Raw genomic sequence first — 20,536 nt, 5'->3', positions numbered from 1 at the left:
TTGTATGAATCTTATTGAAGTGTGTTTTTGGTTTAGCGTATCACTTTGGATTGTCGACTATTCTTCTTGCCAATTTGTGATGTCATTCATCTCGTGTTCTCCTTTCAGGATGTGTACTATTACAGGCTTCTAAGGGATACACCTCTTTTCCCCCTACCTGTATTAGAACCTCCCCATGCATCTCTCCTAACTTGCCGCAATGTCACACACTTGCTTCCAACAAGGATATCTTGGTTACCTCTATGTGCTACCAGAGTCAAGGCATAGCGTTACTACCCACTACTGGGACTCCTACTCCAAATGGTTTGAGGTCTAGTTGGGATTTCTTACTGGGGAGATCCCCCGACATGTTGGCGAGTCTAGCACCGTCAAAATTTATGGTGCTAGAAGGAGGGCCAAATGAAAAGCTGAGCTCTTGAAATCTCTTTTGAATCTTCACACATCTATCATGTCTTATGTTACTCTTTGTCCTCTGAGATGTTTGTCTTATGGAGATGACTTTGAAATCCCAGAGGAGTTCTGGAATCTCTTGTCACATAACACATATGTAGGTGAAGGCCTAACAGCTTGGGATAAGCATAGTCTTGCTTTTTCAAATCTATGTGAACACATCGAGTCCCATGAGGATTATGTGATATGCACGTTGTTCACATTCACGCTTCGTGGGCATCCATTGGAATGGCTTAACACACTACCTGAAAGATATATTCACTCATTTGGTCACCTTGTTTTAGATTTATGTCATGCTTTCCATAACTTTGACCATCAAGAACTTAATAAAAAAATTCTTCAATTACGGAAAGCTCCTAATGAATATGTGGTGCAATTCTAGTATCATTTTCGTAATCTCGCATTTCAATTCCCACAGGATGAAATTGATTGGGAGTTTCTCAATGGAATATTTCAGTATCTTCTTCACATATCTAAGAATTTGCATATCTTAGAATCATTTGAACCCCTCCCAGCATACCTTAGTGTTAGAGATTCCAAATCCAAGGTGGACACATTCGTTGTCACAAGTGACCATGTGTCCTCACCTCACCAAACAGATCTGGCCTTGTAGTGTGAGGAGGGATAAGTTGTGCATCCATCTGTTGAACTATCACATCCTCCCACCCCACCTGATCTTGATATTTACACATATTTGGCTAACAAGATTGTTGGTTATCACGTGGATTTATTTCCTCAACCTTTGTCCCCACGTTTTGTTGGTCCTTCGGATTGTATTGTATTATGTTCTCTTATTATGGACTCCACACTTGTTGTTCATGAGGATCAAGTTGTTGACAGAATTCATGTTGAGCAGTCAACCTGCACTATCATTTATGATGAGTATATGTGGGAATCTGAAGAAGAACCCATGATGAAGGATGGCCTCCTTTTGTCCATACCTCATCCTTTTTTTCTTGACATCTTTGGTGATTATTCCTTTGTTGATTTTCCATGTGAGAATACATTCCTCGATCCATCTATTTTCAATCATTCAGAGGATATATCAAATGTCAATCTATCATTACATAGTGTAGAAGACACATCTATGTTCACAAACCACACAATATTTCATCTGTCTTTTCTGAAAATGTAGAGGGTGAACATTCTTGCTTCTCATCAACCCCTTTGTACGATTCATTAGCTCATGAGGATTTCAATGAGCATATCTAATTTTTTGATCATGGTGGTCATGATCTCTTTTCTCATTCATTCGATCACAATGATGATTCATTCACTTTCGATCTTTCTAAGCCACCTAACTTTGATGATCTACCTGTTTATGAAGTGGAAACCCCAAAAGCTATTGAGGCACTTCAGCCCAAGCTGGTGGTTATGTCAATCCCTTGCTGTCTTGAGATCGATTCCACTCCCGATTAGAAATTCCCAAGGCTTCTCATCACTCACCTATTTGCATTGAAGATCAATATACTTCACAGAAATCACATCCTCCACTTGAATCACATGATCCCATCGCTCATGCATTGGAGGAATCATACACAGCGAGCACTCTTGTTGAGTGTAATTTGTCTTTCTTTCTCATGTTTGCTCATTTTTCACGATCTAAAGATTGTACATGTTTGTCATCTGTATGCTGTGTGAAGTATGACCATGATACGTCCACAGAATTCTTGTCTTGTGCCTTTATTATTTTCTTTTTTGTGGATATTTTTAAACTCGGAGTGTGTTGGTCTTCACTATTATATCTTTCATGTTTATTGGTTTACACATTTATCATTCTTGTAGACCACTCTTTCACCAACATGGGTCAACCAATGCGCTGATGGCTACATTGGAAATATGACTTCATGTGATCCAGCCCATGCACTGTTTAGATTAGGAGTAGGAGTAGAGTTTGCTTTATTGTTTTCTGTGTTTGCATGCTTGCTTTATTTATTTTGTTTGTATTTCTTATTTACTTACTTCCTTTTCTTTCTTTGCTTTTGTTTACTTTTTCCCTTTTCTTTCTGTTCGTTTTCTTGTTTTTCACCCATAGGTTTAGTTTCGCATGAAACCGTGTGTGTCTCTTGAGAAAGCAAGGTAAGGTACAAGAGGACTTGTATTGCTATCAACACTTGGTTATCTATTGTCCTCTCTCTTTATGAAAGAACTGGTTGTTTTCATTTGATGATAACCTGATGGAAAATGTGTTTTGTTCAAGTGAGTCTTGGTGAAAACACAATGCTTGCACTTTAACTAGTACCACCTACTATAATCAGTTCTTTTGGGTTAACCCTTGTCAACTCAGTCAAGTAGAGTAAGGTGAGGGGAGAAACTTAACATGTATTGTTAGAGATATATATAAAATACTTCTCTGAAGGGACAACCTTTTCTGCTCTCAATAAGTTGGGATCCCTCTTCCACCTCTGAAAATAAATAAGTGCCTATGCACAGTTCTTTGAAAATACAAAAATAAAAATGAAAAATGAATAAGGAGAAAGAAGAGAAAGGCTTCCTATGCAAAGAAGTGATGCAAGTAACTCCGCAAGGGCACTGACCAGGCTCACTAGCAGCGGAGTGATGCTTGTGTCCCTGTGTGACACCGCCAAGGTACTGTCTAGGCCTTCTGGCAATAGAGCAACACCATAGATGAAACTAAGACTCAGACATCTCTACTGATTGTGTGCCAATATACCCCTCATCTCCAATCAAAACAACTAACTTGACTTGGCTTGGAATGTGTGTTGACCGATCAAGAGAATGGTAAGGAACTATATATTTAACTCAAGCTTAGTGTTGGAGCCATGACGATCAAAGAATCAAACATTACTTCTAGAGGAGTTAGACTCGCTTTTCATGAAAAAGGTCCATACAGAGAGCTAGAGTTCTACCAGTGTGTTACCAATGTTGTAGCAGCTACAACCACCCTCCAAAAATTTCCCTTCGCTTTGTTTTGGAGCCTCTCTCCTTGAAATCATTGTAACTACCCTGCCCTAATCAGGTACTTGTGTTTATTAGAGTTCATCAATCATTTCACAGCTTGTGTTTAACTCACATGTCCCAGCGGTCAACCACAAGCACACCCAGCACTTAGTTCACATCCGGTCAACCAGATGTTGGGAAAAACTACACAAATCTGGAGAGAAACTTGTCTTCCCCTCCAAAAATGCACAGAGCAACACAACAGCTACCCTACACTCAGAAATTACGCAGAGCAGGCCAGGTAGCCTTACTCTGGAAATTACATAGAACATGCTAGCCGCTATTACTCTAGAAATTTGTGCATTTTCATCCAGTTGTACTACCTCTAGGAATTGTGCAGAAACTAACCCCGTTGTAATGCATTCCAGAAATGCACAGAGTAGCCAAGCTAGCTGCATTGTTCTCTGGAATTGCATAGAACTGGCCATCTGCTCCTCTCAGGAAATGCATAGAACATCCCATCATCGTTTCTCCAGAAAATTATGCCTAGTTGGCCAGTCAGCCAAGGCCCCTCAGTCCAGAAAAAGTGCAGAAGCTCTCCCTCACTGAATGTTCGTCGCATGTGTTGGCAGGTTGTCCAGTTCACTCTAGAATTGTGTAATCCTTCCTTACATGCCGAGCAGCTTTTTCCAAGAAATAAAAAAATAAAAAGTGAAAAAGCATCCCTAGATTATAGGGATCTATTTTTAGCAGCATGAGTTACATGCAAAACCGCTTTTAGAAGCTTCCTGCCAAGTGTTGTTTTTCCTATATTTGTGGCATGCGTGTCATAAACCCTAATTTCACCAAATCTATTTAATCAACACCTTAGAGCTCATTCTTCACATCCGATCTTAGAACTCTAGCGACAACGCAACTAGGAACCTTCAGCACAATCAGTGCAGATTTTCCAAGTAATTTTTACTTTTCATGCCTTTCGCCGCTTTTTTTGTAGCTTTTTAGTTTTTAGCTTGTATGAGTGTTGTTTCCTTGGTTTTATTGAACAACCATTGGCATTTCAATGCATTTTAGTTTGTAGAAGTGTTGTTTTAAGTTTTAAATTAACTTTCCTTAGTGTCACACGCATAACACTGTTTTTGCACCCAAAGTCGTCGTTTCGGCGACTTGCTTCTTGAGCTTCTTGGTTTTATTGATTGATCAATTTCTACACTTGCCTGAATCGAAGTTATTTCACTTAGATCTACACTATATTTTCACATGCATTCAGCACTTTGTGATTTTCAGTCGCCCATCGACAGCTCTAAGTTGCCTTGGCCCAGACCTTGCCTTGCCCAGCTTGCACTGCGCATTTATGGGATGGAAGGCTCTACCTTGCTCCCAAAAATTGCATAGAATTTTCCTCTCAGTGGCTTCCTAGTCTATGCTTTGGGATTTTTTGGATACAGTGCCCTAGTTGGCCCCCAGGATTGTGTAGTGCATTTTTCCCGGGAAGCACTCATGCTGACTAAAACTGTGCATTGTGTAGTTCCAATCCTTAGCAGACCAAGATGGATTGTGCTCTAAGAAATTCCAGCTATCAGTCTCCCAACCTCTCCAAGAAAAAACTGCGCAATTTCCCAAGCAATCAACCAAGTGTGTTACATGTCAGTCCTCAAGTTGCTTTTGGTTTTCAACTGATTTTTTCTTGCCATGAGTGTTTCTTTGTCTCTAGTACCACAGGTGTTCATCAGTCTCTTAGCAGTACAGGTACAATGGCTTCTAAAAAATCAGGATCAAAAAACACAATTGAGAGAAGTATCGGCGACGTGGTTGAACAGGGGTCATTGAGCTTTCCTATGTACACAGACGCACACTTCTTCATCGAGAAGGATATCAAGATAATATGGCAATACATCAATGCCATATTTTCAGGCAACTTTGACAAGAATCTGGAGGACAGACAAGTCTATGTGAACATCCATAAGTCAGGACTATACAAGGTTGCATGCAGGTTTCTTGTGTTCCCTTGCGTAGATGTGATCCACTGGATTGTCTCACATATTGATCCTAAGACAATGACAATGAGAAGTGTCAATGGAACAAGGCTTGCTTCCTTCAGGATGGAGGATTATCAGGAGATATATCATTTTCCATTTCTATTGAGTAGGATGGATGCACCATTTTACACTCCCAATAGCAGCACAAACACAAGAGATATCTTGAAGTGTTGGGTAAAGGATCCAGCAAAGTTTAGGATGGCACCCAACTAGATATACAAGACGAAGACACTCAGGAAGGCATATCAATTCTTGGTCATCTTTGCATGCCACTTGTATGGCTAAGGGAGTATAGAAACCTTCCCGTAGAGTTGGTTTGCTATGTTGGATTAGCTGGAAAATTAAGGAAAACCATTCAAATGGTCTAACATGTTGGCCCTCTAGTTGAAAGTGCATCTCTCCAATGCTCGGAGTCCGCCCAAGGATCGGCAAGCAAATTTCTTCATGTCTACATACTTGCTTGATGCAATATGTGCCCGTTAATAGTTTCCTGGCATGGATTGGGCATGGACACCTTCAAAAAGTTTTGTGAACATATATTACAAGTTGCTCTCAAATTGCAGCTACCAAGGAGTCATGGCTAGAATATGTGACCATTTCATTGCCCCTCTGTACACAATGATCTTTGAACAAGATCCACCCTGCATGTCCCATGCAATAATGGAGGTGTTGCTAAACATTGCAAATTGGTACACCTCACCTAAGGGAACCTTGATCAGGATGTACAATGCGAAGAAATCTTTATATGTGTTGTCGAGGATCATCACAGATAAGTTGGTCATGCAGGAGATTGCATACCGCATCTCGACAGGGTTGTCAACTGGATTGCATAGGAGGAATAAGGCACCATGGCCCATGCTTCCCATGTGAATTGTTTTATACGTGGTTGGGAGTTTGAAAGAAGAAGATATTGAATTGGAAGACTTCAAGAATTTTAAGTTTGGCACCAGGAGTTTCAGCCCATACAACCCACATGATTTATGTAGGGACCACCGTGCGAAAGCGTATTATGCTTGGATCCACAAGACGTGTCATTAGCTAGAGGAAGACCCATGGAGGTATTGTTACAACTCCTCTAAGCTCAATGAACTGATCAGCATTGCAGTGGAGTGGCTAGTAGCACTCAAGGTAGAAGCACCATAGGGAGAAGCAACAACAGCAACAGCAAGCAAAAAACATGTGTAATACAAAGGCAAGAGGAAGATTGTCGAAGGCACAGAGATAGAGCAAAGCTACAAGTTTAAGGAAGACCCACTTGTGGAAAAAGTAGATTTGGATATAAACGCGAAGAGTCACTAGTGCGACAGGAGGATTGAGCAAAGAAAGAGAGAAAATAAAAGGCTGGAAGATACTAGGAGGATGTTGTAGGAAGTCCAGCAGAAGCTCAGGGAAGAACAAGAGTTGCCTAGAAGAGAGAAGGAAGTGTAGATGAGCATAAACAGGAACAGGAACAGGTACCCAAACAGGATGGAGTACAAGGCGCGTAGACAGTGAAAACTGTAACAATACAGGTTGAAGACATTGAACTAACAGCAGATGAGGAATAGGGTGAGCAGTCGCAGGAACAGGAACTTGCTCTACAAGGTGAACATATAGTAGAACAAATGGACATGGAGCTGGAGAAGACAGAACACGATCAGGATACCGACCTCATGCCAAAAGAAACCAAGGTCACTCCACAAGCTTCACCAACTCCAACAGCAACAAGTATCGAGTGAACAAGGGGATACCATTCTCTTTGGGGACCGTCCGAGAATAGAGATATACAACACCTTTGATGAGTTGTAGCACAGAGTTGTGCAAGCACGTAGAGTGCACACCTCAAATGAGTATGCATCAGTTGCACACTTGGAAGAATGGTTGATTGTGTCAAATGTACAGAGACATCCAGCCACCTCGGATACATCAAGCCACCTTGGCTGATGCTTCAAAGGTTTATGTCAAAGCCATGAGCTTGAGTGTTAGGTTCTTGGTAGCAGAAAACGAGTGCATGGCTAAGGAATTTCAAGTGACCAAGCAGAGAGAGGAATAATCAAAAGGATCCACCAGATCATAGATGAAGAAGACCATACTTGCTGAGGTATCATCTCTTGAGACAGTCACGTGAAGACTGTATGACAGGTTCATCACCATGCACAAGGCAGTTGTCCACCTACATGGTCATCAGCAGTGCTGCACCAAGATAGTGTTAACACTCGCAGACATACACACCACAGTTGATCATTTACACACATGGACAATGAGGTACAAGGGATCCCTTCTTCACTTGCACAAGATGATGAAGCCACAAGTGGAGTTGGACAAAGCGTGCATCTAGAGTCTGGTCTATAACTATGAGGAACTCTCATCGCTCATCATTAGTATTGAGGATTCATATACATGGTTGCACAGGAGTTTGGATGTCATGGTGAGGAAGTATGGCACCCCATCGATTGGTATGCTCACCGAGGCTAAAGAGAAGAACCAAGTCAGATTGGAGTTTGATGTGTACTTCGATTAGTTGATGCTCATGACCACCAGCGTATATTTACAAGTCAATGCAGATAACATGCGGATGTACATCTTCGGTCCAGCCATGCTCAATACTAAGTTGTGCATGTTATAGGATGAGTTGGACCGAGGTTCCAAATCAATATACCCGAAAGAAATGGAGGCTAGAGTTCGTTTCCAGAAGAACTCCATCAAAGAGTACACGGACACCATTGCACATTATCAAGCATGGTATCAGTTCATCACTGAGGATCAAAAAGAGAAGGTTGATGAGATGTTCTTCCCACAGTCGTCCAAATCTTAGTTGTTTCTTGTCTAGCTGACTCAAACCAATTTTTTCCCACATGGGTATATGTGGAAAATGTATCATTTTTGTAAAACATGACGTAAAGTGAAATTCCAAGTGTCACTAGTGGAATACAAATAGCCATATGTAATGTAAAGAGTCATGAGGGTAGTCCAAGAGTCACAAAGGGGAATGTAAAAGGCCACCCCACCCTTTGTTATAAATAGAACCTCTTAACTCATAGAACAAGATTTTGGGAGCCAATCTTTTGCTAATCATTGCTTAGAGAGGGCTTGGAGAGTATTGTGGCAAACCTTGGCTTCTCCACATTGTAGAGTGAGTATGTCTCTTTGGAGGAGCAGGTAGTGTCGACTGTAACATTCCACGATTCGGGCTAATGGATGTCATGGTTGTATGTATGGATGGAACTTTCACTTTATATAATATAACAGAGTCAGCATGTTTCATGCATATGTTGTTATTGTAGTTTGACTATTCTGGTTACTTTAGCAATGTATGTAGTTTTACTTATGCATTGATGTATGGACTATTATGTATATGATAGAATGAATCTTATTGAAGCGTGTTCTTGGTTTAACGTATCACTTTGGATTGTTCACTATTCTTCTTTCCAGTTTGTGATGTCATTCATCTCATGTATTCCTTTCAGGTTGCATACTATTACAAGCTTCTAAGGGATACACCTATTTTCCCCCTCCATGTGTTAGAAACTCCTCATACATCTCTCTTGACTTGTTGTAAGGTCACACACTTGCTTCCGACAAGGATATATTTCTTACCTCTATGCACTACCGCAGTCAAAGCATAGATTTACTACCCACTGTTAGGACTCCTACTCCAAACAGTCCAAGGTCTAGTTGTGACTTCTTACCGAGAAATCCCCAGACTTGTTGGAAGGTTCATCACTATCAACAGGATCTCAACTTCCATTCTTTCCCTATAAGTGCAATGCACTCAAAGAGAGATTGGTTGTAATTTTTCACTTTTGAACTATACCCACATGTTATCCAATAAGTCATTGGGGACTTCTTGATTACAAGGGTTTGGATTGAGGATCATTGGAAGGAGGCTTCCAACATCAAGGTCTAGTTGTAATTATCCTTTTCTTCATTATTAATACAAATATATGTTTCTTTCCCATATACATTTGTGATGATGTTTATTGTAATATTCCTTGATCACTTACATAGTTTATGATTGAATTATTGATGTGTTATGTGTTTTGATCACTTGTTTGTTTTTGTCATTGCAAGTCTCTTCTCTGAGCATCAAGAGAGAGAGGTTGAAATCTACAAAGGACAACATAAAGGATCATCATCAAGCATTTCATAAAAAATGTATGAGTTATGCATCCCACTTACATGTATGATTTAATCATAAATTAGGGAATGTTTTCATATGTTTGTTTATTTGTTTCTAGACTTGGTTTTCGAGTCTAGGGAGATCTATCCTATTAGCAGGATAATATTTTTTCTCCAAACAAATAGGTGACTCCACTGGAGAGACATATGCTCTTCAGTTTCCCTTGTTTTTGAAAAGTCGAATTGTGTTCTGAGTTTTTGGTCAACCTTCATTAATTTGGAAAAACCTAGAACTATGAGATCTTTTAAAAAAAAGTCTTCGTTTTTGTGCCCATTGCATCCTACTATGAAAGATAATGCATTGACATTTCACTTTTCTTCTCAACAGCTATGACCATCACACTGGTGTATACTATTGAACTGTGAAGATCAATGAAAAATTGAAATTTCTTTGAGTCTTTCTCTATTTTATTTTCAATCAAAGGATCAATTTGGTTTCTAGATTAAGTGTTAATCTATTATAAGTGAAATTTTTGGGTTTAGTTTCATTTCACTGCTTTTTTTTAAAATCTCCATTATTATGATTGTTTTGATTTGATTACTTTGTTCACCTATTGAGGTAAGTGTCACTGTTGTAGATGATTATTCTGTTAGATATTTTTTCTATGTCCACAGTAATCATTTTCAAAAATGTTGTTGTCCATACTTTAGAAAAAAAATTATTACTTTCCATAAGATATTTCTTTTCACAAAAAGAAAAATCATGTATTGGAGTTCAAGGGTGAATTATTTTTTAGCTTTCATTTCTAATCAAAGTAAGTTGCATTTTTAAAACGAATTCCCCCTCATGGCTGGGAGGGGCCAAGAATCAGGTGTTATGTAGTTTCTTGAATTCCATTTAAAAAAAAGGTTCATGTTTCTTTCTTTGAATGTTATACTTGTTTCTTTGCTTGAAACCTCTCACTTCTCACTCTAGTTAGTATCCATTGAATTGAAAAAGATTAAATTTTCATATTTGTTGCGTCATATTTGGATTCGATTCATAATATCATTGTTTTCATCTCTATGGACCCTATTGACTAAATAAATACTTTAAAAATAAACGCTATTAAAATCAATTATATTTTTTTTATCTTTCTATCATAGTCACATCTACATTAGACCAATTGTAGCGCTTTGGAATGGGAGTGAAAGTTAACTTTCCAAAGCTACAAACAAACATAGAAGCTTGTGGTAGGGAGTAAATCCATTTGCTACAATTTGACTCTGGGAAGCTCCTCTTAATAGGAGTTAAGCACGAGGTCATATTGAACCCAGTGAAGTAATTGACCCTACTTCATTGGTTATGGTAGTTTTGGTGTGCACGCATTACAAACGATATTGAAATACACTTGGGGATCACTTGGGAGGAAACTCCCAAGGGGATTACGGGCCTTACGGTTTCTTACCCTTGCATGTACGTCACCTGTAGACCCTGTTCAGTGGGAGATCTGCGAGATCGATTCTGGTGCTGAAAGAAGATGGCGAGCAGTGGAAATATAGAGATTGAGAAGTTCAATGGTCAGAATTTTGAGTTGTGGAAACTCAAGATGGAGGATCTGTTGGTGGATAAAGATCAGTGGATCGTGGTAGATCCGGGTACTAAACCATCGAGAGTGACCGATGAAGAATGGAAGAAGTTGGATCGGAAGGCAAAGAGCACAATACGATTGTGTGTCTCGGATTCAGTATTGTTGAATGTATCAGGGGAAGCTACGGCAAAGGCTTTGTGGGTCAAGTTAGGGACTTTGTACCAATCTAAGTCTCTGGTGAATAAACTGTTCCTGTGGAAAAAGCTGTATAACCTGAGGATGAAAGATGGAGACTCGGTGACAGAGCATCTGAATGCGTTTAATATTGTGGTAATTCAGTTATTATCTGTTGATATTAAAATTTCAGATGAAGATAAGTGCATCAATCTGTTGTGTTCTCTACCAGATTCATGGGATAGTCTGGTTATTGCAATAGGTAGCAATGCAACTGCTTTGCAGTTTGATGAAATAGTCTTAGCCTTGCTGACGGAGGAGATGAGACGGAAAAATATGGACAACCAGAATGGTGATGCCTTGTCTGTACGAGGACGGTCCCAGAACAGAAACAAAAATAAGTCATCGAGTGGGAGATCTAAATCTAGAGGGAGATCTAAATCTCCAGGAAAACCTATAAAGTGGTGTGCTGGAAATGCGGAAAGGAAGGGCACTTCAGAAGGGATTGTAAATCTAAAGCTCCTGATAAAGGAAAGGGATCTGATGATGCTCCTTCTGCAGAGGCGAAAACCACCTCAGATGAAGGTGGGGATGTGTACTTGGCTTCTTCAAGTACACATGTAGATCATGAGGCATGGTTGATTGACTCAGGTGCATCCTTTCACTTCACTCCCCATAGAGAGTGGTTCTGCGAGTATGAGAAATACGATGGTGGTGATGTCTTCTTAGGAGATGATAGGAAGGCTAGAATCATTGGTCGGGGAAAAGTAAAGTTGAAGTTGCAAGGTGGAAGGGTTAGAACACTTCCAGGTGTTCTACATATTCCTGCATTGGCCAGAAATCTGATTTCTATAAGCAAGTTGGATGATGCAGGTGTAAAGACAGTGTTCGAGAAAGATACCTGCAAGATAGTTCGAGGAGCACTGATATTAATGCGGGGAGTTCGGATTGGAACCATGTACAAGCTGCAAGGTAGCACTATTGTTGATGGGTGCAATAGTTCTATGGTTCCTGAAAATGGAGTAGAGAATCTAGTGGTCTCTGGAGAGAAGACCATGTTGTGGCATCAAAGGCTTGGACATATTGGAGAGAAGGGCCTTCGAATACTTCATGGTAAAGGTATGGTAGAAGGTATGAATAATAGCTCTCTGGATTTTGATTTCTGTGAAAATTGTGTATATGGGAAGCAGAATCGGGTGAGTTTCCCCTCTGGTGGTAAGAGGACGAAACAGATATTAGAGCTTGTGCACAGTGATGTGTTTGGACCTGTGAAGGTTCCATCACTGGGTAAGTCTGTGTACTATGTATCATTCATAGATGACTTCTCAAGGAATACATGGATATATTTTATTAAGAAGAAATCTGAAGTCTTTGATAGGTTTAAAGAATTTAAGGCTCTAGTGGAAAATCAGACAGAGAAGAAGATAAAGGTGCTGAGGATAGATAATGGTGGAGAATTTTGCAGCAAGGAATTTGAATAATTTTGTAAGAAGTGTGGTATAGCACGGCATAAGACTACTCCATATACACCTCAGCAAAATGGAGTCGCAGAAAGAATGAACAAGACGTTGATGGAAAGGGCAAGAAGCATGCTCAGTGGTGCCGGGTTAGGACGGGAATTCTGGGTAGAGGCGGTGGATACTGCATGTTACCTGATTAACAGATCACCTTCATCAGCGTTGGAGGATAAGACTCCACAAGAAGTATGGACTGGTAAGAAACCCTCTCTTTCACATCTAAGGGTATTTGGATGTGATGCATATGTACATTTTCCAAAGGAGAAACGAATCAAGTTGGATAGTAAATCTGAAAAGTGCATCTTTATTGGGTATAAGGATGGTTTAAAGGGTTATAAGCTTTGGAACCCAGTCACACGGAAGGTTGTGTACAGCCGAGATGTGTTGTTCAGAGAGGTAAAAGATGTTATTCAACATGAAGTCCAACCAAAGGAACCTGAGAAGATAGAGTTTGAGCCAAAGGAGGAAGAATCAGACTCTGCAACAGAGGAGGAATCAGAAGATGAAGAGCCACAAACTCCGGCTGTGAGAAGATCAGTTCAAGAAAGAAGGCAGCTAGAAAGGTATAGTCCATCTGCTTTCAGTTCAAATTTTGCTTTGTCTGTTACTGATAATGATCCCAGAACTGTGAAGGAAGCAGTGGATTCAGAGGATGGAAAACTCTGGAAAGAGGCCATGGTCGATGAAATGGCATCTTTGCACAAAAATGAGGCTTGGGATCTGGTGGAGTTGCCGGCTGGAAGGAAACCCATTGGCAGTAAATGGGTGTTCAAGAAGAAGACAAATGCAGAAGGAAAGGTGGAGAAATACAAAGCTCGGTTGGTAGCAAAAGGTTATTCCCAGGTGTCGGGAATTGATTTTGGTGATATTTTTTCTCCTGTTTCCAAGGTAACTTCTATTAGATTACTTTTATCTGTTGCTGCTGCTTTTAATTTTGAGGTAGAAAAGATGGATGTGAAGACAGCATTTCTTCACGGGGATTTGGAAGAGGAAATCTACATGAAGCAACCTGAAGGCTTTGCGGTGAAGGGTAAGAAAGAACTGGTATGCAAGTTAAAGAAGTCTCTGTATGGGCTAAAACAGTCACCAAGGATGTGGTATCAGAAATTTGATACATTTATACGGGGACTTGGCTTCACTAGAAGCAAAGCAGATCATTGTGTGTATTTTAAATTAATTGGTGACCGTATTATTTATCTGGTCTTGTATGTGGATGATATGTTTCTGGTTGGAAATGACAAAGAAATTATCCAGGATTTGAAGACCCAATTGTCCTCCAAATTCGACATGAAAGATCTTGGTGCTGAAAACTATATTTTGGGCATGGAAATTAAAAGAGATCGGTCAAAGAGGAAGCTCTGGTTAAACCAGAGGAAGTATGTCGAGACAATACTCCAGAGGTTTAATATGCAGGATAGTAAACCAGTGAAGGTTCCTATTCCTGTAGGTGTTAGGTTATCTGTTGAACAGTGTCCCAAGACACAAGAAGAGGAAGAGGACATGTCCCGTGTTCCATATGCAAGTGCAGTGGGTAGCGTGATGTATGCAATGGTCTGTACTAGACCAAACATTGCACATGCAATGGGAGTATTGAGCAGGTTTATGTCAAAACCTGGGAAGGAGCACTGGACAGCAGTGAAGCGGGTTTTCAGGTATTTGCGTGGCACTAGTGATTATGGTTTGTGCTACCAAGGAAGACCAGGATTGGACAGAGTGTTGGATATTCATGGCTTTGTTGATGCAGACTGGGCTGGAGATCTGGATCAGAGAAGATCTACAAGCGGGTATGTGTTTAACCTATTTGGAGGTGCAGTCAGTTGGATGAGTAAGAAACAATCTGTAGTGGCACTATCAACTATAGAGGCAGAATACATGGCAGCCACTCATGCAAGCAAGGAAGTAGTTTGGTTGTAGAGATTGTGTTCAAGTATGGGGTTAGTACAGGGAGCTATAAGAATAGACTGTGACAGCCAAAGTGCAATTTTCTTGGCAAAGAACCCTGCTTATCATTCAAAGACAAAGCACATTGATGTTCAGTATCACTTTGTGAGGGATATGATAGAAGACAGAAAGGTGTTGCTGGTAAAGGTGGACACTTTGAAGAATACTGCAGATGCATTGACAAAATTTGTGAGCTCTGAGAAGTTCTCTTGGTGTAGAGAAGCAATGGGAATCTCAGGGCTGAAAAAATGACTAAGCTCTCCTGTGGCCCCCTGTGGAAATAAAACAACAAGTGGGAGATTGTTGGGTTGTGTTATATTCTTTCCACGTAGTTAATAGGGGGTTTGAAGGGCACCCGTAACCCCACTTTATGGGGTCCGGGGCAGCGCCCCGGATAATTTTGGTTTTGGACCATATGTTAGGTTGGGCGGACCCACCTATGGTTTTGTGCATGATTTTCGCACATGTTTTTTGGACGCGATGGTTTTCGGTCCATGGTATTGGACGCGATGGTTTTCGGTCCATGGTATTGGATGCTTCAGCATGTATAAATATGTATTGTAACATTGAAAGGAACATAATGAAAAATCAAGCTGGTAGTCCCGGTTTTGGGATCCAGGGAAAAATCTTTGTGCATATGTGTTTTATGGGTTATGCTCTCGCATTGTTTATTTTCTTTGTTTAAGAATTCGTATGCAGGTAATTTCTGTACAGGGTTAAAACCTACACAACCATTGTTGTGAGTGTTGATAACATTGAGGAACCCTCCAATGCACATAACAAGTTCAATTTCCCTTTTAATATTTGTAAGGGTGACCACCTTCTTATTGATTTTCCTAGTATTCCTAAGGTCTTAGAAGTGTTGCCTAAAGATTCTCATGAACTTATTGTTGATCCATCAACTAGTGATTATAAGGTTCTAGGGAAAAGGGTTAAGTTAGGTTTCCTTGTAGGTTATGCGAAGGGATTCATAAAACTCACATTTTCCCTCACATGGATGAATCCTTGAAATTGTTGGAAAACCTTACTATTTCTTAGCAGCAACTTCCAACTAGTTACCATAAACTTTCTCCCAACCTACCATCAGTTGATGAATTGATTAACATAATTTCACCTTCACTCAATACCACTCTTCCTTTGGAGAGTGAAACCCATACCACTCAGATTGATCAACCATTGGTTAATGAAATGGTTGACTCAATTCCATCTTCTGTTGATCCCAATCTCCCCTTAGAGACTAAAGATAATGTCGCTCAGGTTATTCTTGTTACTTCAGATCATTCCCATCAAGGGGGAATTTCTTGTGTTCCCATAGAACCCACTCCAAGTATTGAGGTATTTTCCTTTGAGTGCAATAGATTGACAGAGCATCGACTTCCTTCTTGCATCCCTTTCCAATCTTTGTGAAGGCTTGTGATAAGAACATGTGTCTCACTATTATAGATGAAGTTGTTTTTGTTAGTATTCTATCCTCAAACACTTGGAAATATTTGGGTTCCCCTCATATTGTGTCTATTACTCAGAATTTATTGGCTTTTAACAGAAGATCTAGAGAACCTTTAGGGATCCTTCCTCAGTTGCCCATTAAATTGGAAGGAAAATTTGTTTGTATTGATGCTATGGTAGTCTAAGTCCCTTTGGATTTCAATTTGCTCCTTGGGTGCGACTATATCTATGCCATGAAATTTTTCATGTACACACTCTTTCATGTGATGTATTTCCCTTATAATGGAAACATTGTGACTATTAACCATCTTTCATTCGTTGGTCCTTATCTCATTGCCAACCATCTGACATCCCTGAATGTTTCCTATACACAAGTGGTATCCCCCCCACCACAAGTTAATTATGTGGCAACTTGTCCCATGCCTTCACTCACCAATAAAAAAGAGCCTATCACTGTATGCTCGACTTATTTTGACTCAGATTTGGTAGTTGACATGGTGAACCCTTCAATGGGGACATTAAAGCTTGATATTCCTACCCCTATTGAGCCCCTTGACATGTATTCCTTCCAGAGAATTGTTCTTCCATTTGATGAATAACTCTTGAAATCCATGATAAAGTTGTGTCCCTTGGCATGTATTCCTTCTAGATATTTTTCCTCTTGGAAGCCATGATCAATATCATTATGGTAATAGTTACTTTCTTGTGTCAAGCTCAATAAAAAATGAAATAAGGTGTTATGAGCACAGTTCCTAATTTCCTATGTCAAGCTCATTAAAAAATGGAACACATCTCCCTCCATAAAGTTTGGGGGGCATATGCCTCTACTCATCATGCTAGAATTAAGCCACTAGCATCTTCCATTACGTTCAGGGCAAGGTACCTATCTCAAACATAGTTTTCTCTATTTCAAGCTTGTGTAAAAATGAAACCTATCTCAAGCATAGCTTCTCTTTGTTTCAATCTTGTGTAAAAATGAAACCTATCTTGAGCTTAGTCTTTTCTCCTTCTCATGCTCATAAATACATGAGAATAAGTTATCGAATATATTTTTATCACTTTTTGGGCACTTAAAAACTATATTAAAAAGGAGCTTCGTGGAGTTTCCTTTTCAAAGCTCTTTCACACTCCCTAAACATGAAAAATTGTCGAGTGAAATTGCTTCCTTTCACACTCATTAAAAGGATTAGAAAGGGTATACGTTCAATGCAAGTTTACCCCTTTTTGAGACTGCATAGACTAATTATGAAAAATGTATACTCTATTCAATAATTATTAAAAGGGTTTTCTCCTGTATTATTTTATACTTTTTCGGTCTCGAGAGACTAAATTTATGAAAAAAATACCTTATGGAGTTTCCTTTGATTTCTTTTTCAAACTCCCTAAACGTGAAAAAGAAGTTGAGTTGCCCCTTCATTAGACTCGTAAAATGCAAACAATGTAGGACTCGTCAATCATGATGAGACCGAGAGACTCCTTCCTAGTTTTTTGTTAAAAATACTTCGAAGGACTAATCTGAAGGATGAGCTTATATGACAAGAAGATGTTATCCACCGAAAGCTCGTGTAAAAATAAAAAGGTACTTGTCAGTAATGGTGGGGGGGAATTGGAAAGGAACATTCATATTTTGTATTTGAAAATGCAGTATTTTGCTCTTGAACATGACGCTCTGTCACTTTTTCGTGTCAAGGCTGGGAAATCCATTTGCCTCTCATTTGATCATACCTCACTAAAAGTCTTCATATTGGTTTATGGTCCTAATTTGAGTCAAATGTCATGTTGCCGATATGTTCAAGATAAGTCCAACCACAATTAAAATTACTTTACAATATTTTAAAACCTTTTATCACGTTGGCCATCCTTGAGTCAACCCTGAATCACTCCTAGTTTATTCTCCAAAAATTGATATTTGTTTCATGTCACAGGTCATACAACGACGGGTCACTTTATATCGACTTCAATAGATCATCTAGGAAGTTGATATAGAAACACCCTTTAGTACCTTGGGGGCTTCATAGGGGGAGCAGTACCATAACACATGCGTTCACATTGGGGGATATATATTCAGAGGAAAAAAATACATAATATATTGAGCATATAATAGGGGTAAAGGTTTTTTAAATTGGCATGTATAAAAAATGGAGCTCACAATTAATGAAAAAATATAGAGTATAAAAAATGTTAATGACAAAATGGATACTTACAGTATTTAGTGAAAGTACGGGTTTTTTAAATTAGGAAGGTGTATTGGTTTGTATTGGTAGAGATTTAAATAATGTGATTTTTAGAGGTATTTTCCAAATTATATGTAGTCAAATTAGGGGTGTTTTTTAGTATTGCACGAACACACGTGATATATCAGAGGTTCATTAAGTGAAGCCCTTGTGGGGCATGCATGCCTTACTGGTAGGTTTCCTCACTTTCGACAATAGTTTCTTATCACTAGCCTTCGATTGGATGATTTTATGGGTTTTTGACTTCAAATTATTTATTCACACATCATAGATTGTACTAGAGTACCTTGAGAATCATTGTCATTTTTTGTGGTTACTCACACATATGTTAACGATCCTCATCTTCAGATAGTAATCAGATGGTTTCTACCATGTTAAACTTCAAGGCATTTATTCACATGTTAGATTTGTGCTACAGATTGATAGAGATGTAGACCCTGAATTTTGTTTGATATGTCCAGGTTGCAAGGAGTTTTGAGTATTCATGATTATAATGTGTATCCACAATATATATATGGTGGCCATGACCTCATCTTGATATGGATCTTTGCATATTTTCATACTTTAATTTTGATATACTTGTACTCTGAGTATGGGAATGTCTACCTCATTAATGATCATATGATGATATTAAACTATAATTGCTTGATTGTTTACTTGCAGGTCTCCAACGGGTGATTTCTTGATTCCTACCTTTGCATGATAAAGCACTTTAGCCATCATAGCCTTTATGAATTTGTGCTTTAGGGGGGAATATGTTACACATCAATCTGTTACATCCATATAAATGATGTCAAACCCAGATCCTTCATTATCCGATGAACTATTGTCATGAATTCGCATTAAATATGGAAGAAATACCTCTCCATTAAGTATAAGAAACCTAGAATAAATACCTAAAAACTCTTAATTTTGGAAATCATTGTGGGTCCTCAGTTCACAACCTTTGATGGTCATGCCTTGAATAACTAATGACTTGTGATGTCATCGTGGTTTACTTGTGTTAAGGACGCAATGGTCTTCTTACATGAGTAAAAAAAAAAAGTAAAAGAAGCTTCCTTTCTAGAAGCATTGTAAATGGTATCACTCCAAAGTGGTGAATATTGGGTTCAAACTCCTTCTATCCTAGACCTCTTTCTTCCCATTATGGATCTCACTCCATCTATTATGGATCTTACTCCCTCCTTCATGGATATTGACTTCCACTATGTCCCTATAAGTGCAATGCACTCAAAGAGAATTGGGTTTCCATTTTTTACTTCAGAACTATACCTACGTGTTGTCCAAGTATTCATTAGAGACTTCTTGATTGCAAGGGTTTGTATTGAGGATAACTGGAAGGAGGATTCCAACATCAAGGCCTAGTTGTAATTCTCCTTTTCTTCATTATTAATAAAAGTATATGTTTCTTTCCCATATACATTTGTCATTATGTTTATTGTAAGATTCCTTGATCACTTACATAGTTTATGATTGAATCGTTGATGTGTTATATGATTTGATCAATTGTTTATTTTTGTCTTTGCAAGTCTCTTCTTGGAGCATAAAGAGAGAGAGGTTGAAAGCTACAAAGGGAAATAGTGAGGATCATCATCAAGCATTTTGGAAAAAAGGTATGAGATATGCATCCCACTTACATATATGATTTAATCATAAATTATGGAATGTTTTCATATGTTTGTTTGTTTTTTTCCAGACTTGGTTTTCGAGTCTACGGAGATATATCTTGTAAGTGGGATAATATTTATCCACCAAACAATAGGAATTCGGACTAGATGAGCTCCCTATGGTGTTCAACCTATGTTGTTTCGACATCCTTGGAAATTATTTTTTTAAGGTGGTGGAATATTCTAGGGATTTTGGACAAACTCTAACATCTTTTAATTTTATTTTCATAGCTTTGATTCCCAATCCTTCCTAATTTGACCAATTTCTAACCATTTTTCTCTATAATGGTATCTTCAAAATCGTCTCAAAGCTTATATATAGAAAACAAAAGGGAAACCTCTCTAATCGTATTTCTCCAAAAAAAAAAAATGGGTTCCTTAAAGAGAGACATATTCATGAAGTCATTGGATTAGTGGTGCTCACAATAAAAAAGACATCACCTTTAAGGTGGATTTATCAGGCATTCAACAAGGTAAGATATCTTTATGTCAAACTTATTC

This window comes from Pinus tabuliformis, chromosome X (genome assembly GCF_031772625.1).
Source record: "Pinus tabuliformis cultivar Carrire ecotype Pingquan chromosome X, CPIR1, whole genome shotgun sequence".
Taxonomy (NCBI): Eukaryota; Viridiplantae; Streptophyta; class Pinopsida; order Pinales; family Pinaceae; genus Pinus; species Pinus tabuliformis.
Note: the sequence above shows the minus strand (reverse complement) of the source record.